This window comes from Rhagoletis pomonella, unplaced genomic scaffold (genome assembly GCF_013731165.1).
Source record: "Rhagoletis pomonella isolate Grant_MI unplaced genomic scaffold, Rhpom_1.0 Rhpom_scaffold_00007, whole genome shotgun sequence".
Classification (NCBI taxonomy): Eukaryota; Metazoa; Arthropoda; class Insecta; order Diptera; family Tephritidae; genus Rhagoletis; species Rhagoletis pomonella.
Genome location: NW_023458561.1, coordinates 38133869 through 38141856, shown reverse-complemented (window position 1 = coordinate 38141856; position 7988 = coordinate 38133869). Strand labels below are relative to the sequence as shown.

The following is a 7988-nucleotide window of genomic DNA, read 5'->3' as shown; positions in this document are numbered from 1 at the left end:
ATTCAAAATTTTTTGTGTATGTAAAACGCACCCGGTAGTTAAATTATTACTATTCAAGTTACTATTTCAAGTTCACCTCTATTTTGAGTTTAATCGAATCTAATAGTGTTTTGGAATTTGTCTGAAGGGAGACATCTACTACGCCCGCCCCACTAATTCACAAGTTTTAAAACAGATAAAAATGGTGATATATTAAAACAGGGTAGGCCTAGATCGCAAATGTAAGTACAGCGATTTTGAAAAATGTGACCAAACTCTCATAATCCTTGTTTGAAAAACAAACTTCAACTTCATTTAAGTAACTTTCTTATTACCTAAAAATGTCTTCCCTATCCCACGCGTGCCTTAACCAATACGCTCCTATCTCAACTACTTTCCGACTTAAAACTTTCACATGCACAGCTATTTCACGCTAATGACGCTTACTACTTGCATAACCTCCAAAAAACAACACGTTCATATTATTTCGCGCTTCTACTTAAAATAACGCGCTATAAACAATGTGAACAACATTGGTATTGTTAATGATTTTCTATCGTTTGCCGGTTGGTGCACTCATTCATCGCTGGTACTTGGCTAAGCAAGCAGACCAACTGTGACATGTCGTTGCACGTTGAGTAGGTCGACCGGCCAGTCGCCCGGCTTGGCTTGCAGTCACGCAATAAGTCTACCTATGGAAGTGTACTGAACATGGCGCGTTTACAAATGCATATGCATGTGTGGGAACTGTTTTCTTTCAGACACATCTGCCACTTTTGAACGTTTGCACGAGACACGCCGCGCAACGTCCAGGTGTAAAGGCGGAAGAGAAAGAGAGCATAAAAGGTAAGCATATGTACCTATGTACTTAAGACAGTGACTTCCAAAAGTGTTCTTTGGGAATTCAAGCAACTTAAATTTATATTCCAAGAATAAGTTTTCTTTGTTGATCACAGACAGGCAAAGCTCCTTGACGGAGGGTAGGAATGCCGGCTCTGCCTTGAGGACAAGAAAACTTCCGAATACATTCTTTGTGATTGTGGAGCTTTGTATAGACAGATATAAGTTAAAGCTCCATTGGTCAAACCATGAGAATTCGATTACAAAGGCCATTTAAGCATTCATTAGGGAAGCCGAGGATTTATTGGGCATATTGAGTTAGGAGCTCTCTTTAGAGATGCAAAAGACCTTTCCGGTCGCAGCATCTCTTATAGTGACAAACCCGTGCATTTATCAATCTATGTATACTTTTTGGTATGAAAACTGAAAGATTATTCGTGAGATCCAAGACTTTGTTTAGTATACAATCTACAAGATATGAGAATCGTTTGATATCAGCAATAGATTATTTTTTCTGTACACGTCCCTACAAACTGTACAGGAAGCCTGAAAACTTCACCCCCGGTTCCCTCACTCCGCGTCAAATTAATAACGATCAGAAATAGTGCTTTTTCTGCCCGGATCTATACAGAATCTTTACACATTTTGCCTATATAAGTGGATGGACGAGCTTGTGAAATTTGTGGGATGCATCGTGGTGGAAAAGTATACAAAGCGGCGGAATAAGAAATAAAATCCTACTCACAATTACTTTTATATGGTTTTCAGACAGAGGCTGTAAGTGTCCTAATGCTCGACGGAGAACTTTAAGGTTGACTTTTTCAGAAGAAGTGGTCTATAATGAAAGTGAAGCGAATTGTATAAAAGGACGACACACAGATTCATCCAAAACAGCGCCCAACAAAAAAAGTAGCGAAATCTGTAGCTCGTTTCTGTAACTCTTCTCTACCGATTATTTCTCTACTGGCAGAGAATGTACGTCATTCTCTACTACTAATTAGCAGTAGAGAACAAGGCCTTAGTGGAGAATATTTACAGAAACGAGCTACTGGGAATGAGACATATATATGTATTTTGACGGACCGGATCTGAATCCGGCATCAGAATCGGCCCAACGAGCCTGGATTCAGCCCTAACCTCAAAAAACGTGTTTATCATATAACATCCGAATCATCTGTTCCCAGATCCTGAAACTTTTTTGTGTGGCTGTGTTATTATTATTAATCTCAACGGTTGCTCACCTTCCGCCCAACCAATACGAGGCCATAGTCCGCATGACGTTCGGATTTTTTTTCTTTACTGTGCCGAGTTATGGAAGACATACGTTTGATTAATTGGGCTAAAGCACTTGCTAAGCTAAGCACATTGTTCGAAGGCCAATCACAGCGTAAGTTGTTTAAATTAAGGTAAATTTCATGAACAATTTCTACGATCACTGTATTCGTTCAGCTTGTCGTGCAAGAAGAAATGTAAAGAGGAAGACTAAAAGAAACATAGGAGCTACAGCGATTGAGCTGAAAGTATGATGATGTCTCAAAACAACTTAAGGCGGCAAAATACCTACGTACATAGAGATAGATTGGGATGTGGAAAAGGAAGAAAACAAACTAAAGTACATACATACATACATGCTCAAGAAAATTGTGCAAAGAAAGACAAGCGTAGAAGTGGTCACAATAAGTAAATAAATGTGGCAAAGAGACGGAAAAATGGAAAAAAAAAATATACAAATAAATTGCTAATGTAGTACAAATGCGTAAGTTTGCGATAATGCATGTACATACGTAGGTATGGAATGTAAGTATGCACCTATGTGGGTTTGAATGTTGCACATAGTATAGGCGGAAAACAATTTTATTTGCGAGTTTACGCGCGGATTTTGCTCGCAGCACCATGACAATTGCGAATTTTTACATATTTTTTCGCTTTTGTTACTATTATATATGTACATATATATGTATTCTCTACGATTTGATATTTATGTACATCTCATTAAAAAATTTTCCATAAATTGTGCAAAATGTTTTAAATGGTTAATTGACATTCCATTTTTTTTTTTGTTTAGCATTTGCTTAGGACTAACTTGCCTGATATTATTTTAAAATTGTAATTGTCTTTTTGTAGAAAAATGTATAGCCGCACCACATATTGATAAGTTTTGAGATAACTTTTTTTTTGTTATTTAATTTTAGTTTTTTTTTTATTAAAATGTATGTAGTTAATTTTTTAACAAAACCCATGTAAGTCCAAGTTTCAAGCTTTGTGCAATATTTAAAAAAAAATCAACAAACTCGTACAAATTTAAAGCTTTTTAATAGGATTTCTTAGAAAGATTTTGCAGAGTATGCACTTTTGTAGCCTACTGAAAAACAAGTTTCAAATGGCTAAAAATTATCTTTGATTTTAGAGAATTTTTAGCGTACTCTTTATTAAATATAACTGCAGCACATCGGCGATGCATCGAGTTTAAAAGAGTGTTTCACATCGTTCCCTAGATGAATTGTTTACCATGTCCGCTCCAATGTTTCTCAAAGTTGATAGTTGTTTGTTGGATTTCACTGGCCTACTGCCTCCTTTACTTCTATACAACAATATCTTAGACAGAACGCATAAGGAAAGTAATGGAAAATGTTAAATACATTGAACTAATACATCAGTAGCACTACCAATATTTTGACCGCAACTGTACCGTTTACGTACTTGTGTACTGCAAATTTGCACGCAAAATCGTATTTTAAGAACGCACTTAGTTTTATCGACGCGCCAGCTCCTATCAAGAATGCTTGGCAGAGCTTATCACAAATATTTTCTTTTTTTCTTTTTTTGCAATTGTTTTTTTTTTGGGGGAATTCGTCGCAATTATTCGGCAGTGCAGTTGATTTACCACTTATTTCCTCTAAATTATTTTAAGAAATTACTAAAACACAAAGGAAATCCATCCGAGCGATTGACAAACGAGGCTAACATATACATACATAGATTGTATAGAGAAAAAGTTATAGCAAAAGGTACTTGAATAAAAACCACCCCAGTGGAAAAAGGTAATGTCTGGATAGCCCCTATAACCTACGCACGAAAAAATACAAGAATTTCTCCACAGCGATGTCGGACGAAAGTAATGTGTCGCATATTGCTTTACGAAACTATAAATAGAATTAAAAAAAAATAAATAAATAAATCAAAAATAAAACAAGTAATTTTTAAGCAAAAAACAAAACCGACTTCAATTCTCATATAAAAATTTAAGATTATCGTTAATTTCTTCGTGATACAATGCCCGGATTCAACCCAAATTAGTATGGGACCACCTGTGAGGTAAAACCTTTGCTTAAAAAAAGAATTATAGAAATCAGTTAAGGTGGTCCAAAGTTATACGGTAATCGGTAACATACATAAAATAAAATAAATAAAAAATAAAAAATAAATAATATATTCCGACAAATTGATAGCTTTCGTCCTGTTTGTGAACTCGGTTAAAAAGGTAATGCATTTCCATTTTCCCACTGGGATCATTGTATATTTCAAGAAGGATAGAGTACTGTCGTTCCTTCCGGCGGACGATCGTATAACCACAATCCGCATCACAGCCAGATTCTTTAATATCACCGCTCATCAGCACCCACTATATTTATGCAGAAAAGGAACGCACCCGCCTCAATGCATCACACAATTCCCGCTCATTACTGATACGACGAAGAATTTCACGAAACTACAGAAAAAAATATGCCGTCTCAGGGCCACGCGGCGCGATCGGTCGCAACGACCGAAAATTGTACCAGAGAGTTAGACGACCTACGGAGGTTCCAAGAGCAGGGCGAACTACTACAAGGATACCCATGGCGGCCTAGTAATGGATTTCAAGAACGTACTTAGATTATGGAGGAAACACTTTTGCACTATATTGAATGCCTGCAGCACTGAAGTTAGTGGAGAATACGAACCCGAACTCCTAGTCGATGATGATGTATTCAAGTACGACGCATGCAATTTAAGTCTGCTCTGGCCAATCCACAAAAAAGGCGACCCCGCTATTCGCATCCACTACACCGGAACCAGGGGGCTACTCTGTAATGCGATGAGAAAGAGAAATTCGATGCGATACGCAATCGCCACAGGGTATTACTTACGATGTATTTGCCTATCGCATCGCATTTCTCCTTCGCATCGCATTACAGAGTAGCCCCCAGCCTTCTAAGCATAGTTTAGAAAGTTTTATCGGGTATATTGTGTGAAAGACTGAAGCCCACAGTCAACGAACTGATTGCACCTTAGTGTGGTTTTAGACCATGGCAAATCCATCATAGACCAATATTCACAAAAGGCCACATATTGGAAGAGTCGTGAGATCAGGATCTATTTGTCGATGGGAAGTCGCTTTCTAGAGCACGAAAAAAAGTTGTCTGTATGTCGCGATATCTGAATTTGGTATTCCCGCCAAACTAATACACCTGCGTGAAATGGCGTTGAGCAATACCCCCAGCTCCGTTCGAGCCGTTTGATACCAAAAGAGGTTTAGAAAAGGTTTCGGTGACTTCTTTAAACTGGTGTTGGAGAAGATAGTAAGAGCTGCAGAGCTGAACCGGTAAGGCACCATACTTTACAAGAGCATACAATTGCCGTCTTATGCCGACATCGACGTCTTCGGTAACAAAAATGGCTATGTCTGTTCTGCCTTCTCGGAATTAGGTACAGAAGCAAAGCGTGTGGGTCTGGTGGTGAACGAGTATCTCCTGTACACAGAGTGGTGTGCTCTGCAAAAGATGTTCAGCCCCTCTTCTTCGGCAACACAGAAAGGAGAATTCTACTTTATAATCCCTTTACAAATCCAAATTTCCCCTATTTTCAAACAGCGCCAAAGGGGTCCTTGAGGGGTGAGGGGTGACTTTTCATAAAGTGCGGACCATCCTCTTTACTTTACGCGAGGTTCGGGAGCCCACGCCCCATTCCGTTATCAAAAAAACAATCGGAGAATAAGCGTCTCGACACTCACACGTCACTGTTGATAGTTATAAGTTTGAAAACATAGACGATATCGTTTATTTAGGAACTGGCATTAACACCAATAATGTCACTGAGTAGGCAATTTATAAGTAGTCCTCTGTCGTCGTACAAAATCCCCAGTCTATCAGTAACTTATCATGCCCGTGCTGATGTATGTATGTATGTAGAGAGATTCTTCGGAAGATCTACGAGCCTTTGCGCGCTGGTGATAGCTATGAGCTGTATGAGCTTTACAACGATATAGACATAGTGCGGCTTGGTCATGTGGTACGAAAGACGAAAGAAACGCTCCGGCTTTGAAAGACCTCCTCTTTGTTGGCAAGACCAGGTGGAGAAGGACTTAGCTTCACTTGCCATCAGCTAGCGTGATTGGTTGGACTCGGCGGTTCAGCGCCAATCAAGAACAAGAAGAAATTGTTCACAATAAATTACACAGGTCAACAAAAAGAAATACTTCACTATGGTGAGTTCAAATACCCGGCAAACCAGTGTTGCCAACATCTTAACGAAATCTTTGAAGAGTGTCGGAAGTGCGTTGCGATTTCTAAAAAAGAAATCAGAATAAGTATTTGACATGGACTCGTAAATACATTTTTTCACGATTACTTAAAAAAATTCAGCAAGAATTCGAGAAATTATTCAGTTCTTTACCGATTTTCTTTCGAAGTTCCGTAAAAAAAATTTAGGTGTGTACAGTTGATTTTTTATAAAAAAAATCGGCAAAAAACGGAAAGGGAAATAATGACTTCTTTACGAATTCTTTAAGATTTCTCTATTTTTCAAATTGCTCTGAAAGCATGGTGTGCAGGGTGCATGCTTATGTACATATACATATGCCGGAAGCATGGCTGCATACATACATACATATGTACATAGCTGAGCCGTTGAAAAATATTGACAAACCAAAAACCACCAGAGCAAGTTATTTATAAAGAAAGTCGGCATTTACCAAACTTTTGCATGATGAAAAAATCAACAACATTGCTGATACCATATGAATAGCGCACATTGTATGTACATACATGTGCAAAATAACGGAAACAATAAAAAAAAAAACACCGCAATCAAATTTATATAATCCAAAAATATAGTGGAACTTACTTCTTAGTTAATATTTCCCGTATTATTTATTTAATTAAGTATATTAAAATTTTTCGCACAAAAATTAATTGCACACTGTTTTTTCGTGAAGGTTATCTAGCAAGTGCGAGCACACTGTTTATGTTGCAGCCGAAACGTTTTATTGTTGCTGTTGTTATTGTTTTCGATTCGCGCCGAACTGAACTACGAAAGTTTTATTTGTGCCGTTGAGATTTTTTCTACCGATTTCCAACTTATTGTTGTAGCACGCGCGCACGTTTTTTAGTTTTCAATGCAAAAATTAGCGCAACGTGGACCTTTAAAATGTATTCATAAGCGGTTTTATCTGTTTTAGATTTTATTTTTATGTTTTTGTTTTTGTTTTTTTTTTTCTTAATCACAAACACATCAAGAATACGCACTCATATGAATCGAACAACAAAAATGCACTTTATTTCTTGCACTCAGGTTTAGTTTTGCTTTTAGAATTTGCACTTGATAATTTAGCACAATTTTTCGACTTTCATCTATTGGAAAATAAGGTTTTGCCACAAGTAAAAATGCTTCACAATACACAGAAAAATCGCCTTTTGATTAGCTAATTTGGAAAATTTTATAACAAACGACGTCTGGCGAACATTCACGTCGAACATGTGACGAACAACTGATTTACTTACATATGTACGAAGACGTTTACTGTACGAAACCAGCTAGTTTGCCGAAACACAAACCGTTCGCCACTGCCAACCACCGCACGCACGCTGCCAACCCCCGATGCGTTCCACAAACGCCACAAATCATCATCAACAGCGACAGCAGCAGCAAGCTACCAAACAAATTATATTAGCGCAAAGAATATTTACAATAAAAGCAAAATGTCACCATATAAATGTGTACTCATGTAGAGCGAAAGGGGCAGGCATAGAAAGAATAGCAGCAACAAGAAAATCAGCGGTAAAAATTTTGTGAGTAAAGGAATGAACAAAAATCCATGCCATAACCGCTAATGCCAGCTAAAGAGGCACACAAATATCAACACAACAGCTGACGAGAGAAGACAGCAACCAGCTATGTAGGTAGCGAAAGGA

The 7988-nt window shown here is 37.8% G+C and overlaps 1 protein-coding gene across 2 annotated transcripts in view; it reads right to left on the bottom strand.

Annotated features, from left to right (window-relative positions):
• LOC118742740 (terminal nucleotidyltransferase 5C) overlaps positions 1-7988 on the bottom strand; it is a 325265-nt gene that overhangs the window by 308033 nt on the left and 9244 nt on the right. The window contains exon 1 of one of the 2 annotated variants that reach the window (XM_036475045.1): positions 6922-7586. The exons of the other annotated variant lie outside the window; for it this stretch is intronic. The gene's annotated coding sequence lies outside the window, so the exon portion shown is untranslated. Of the gene's footprint in view, positions 1-6921; positions 7587-7988 lie in introns of those variants that run through there. 2 annotated transcript variants of the gene reach the window in all.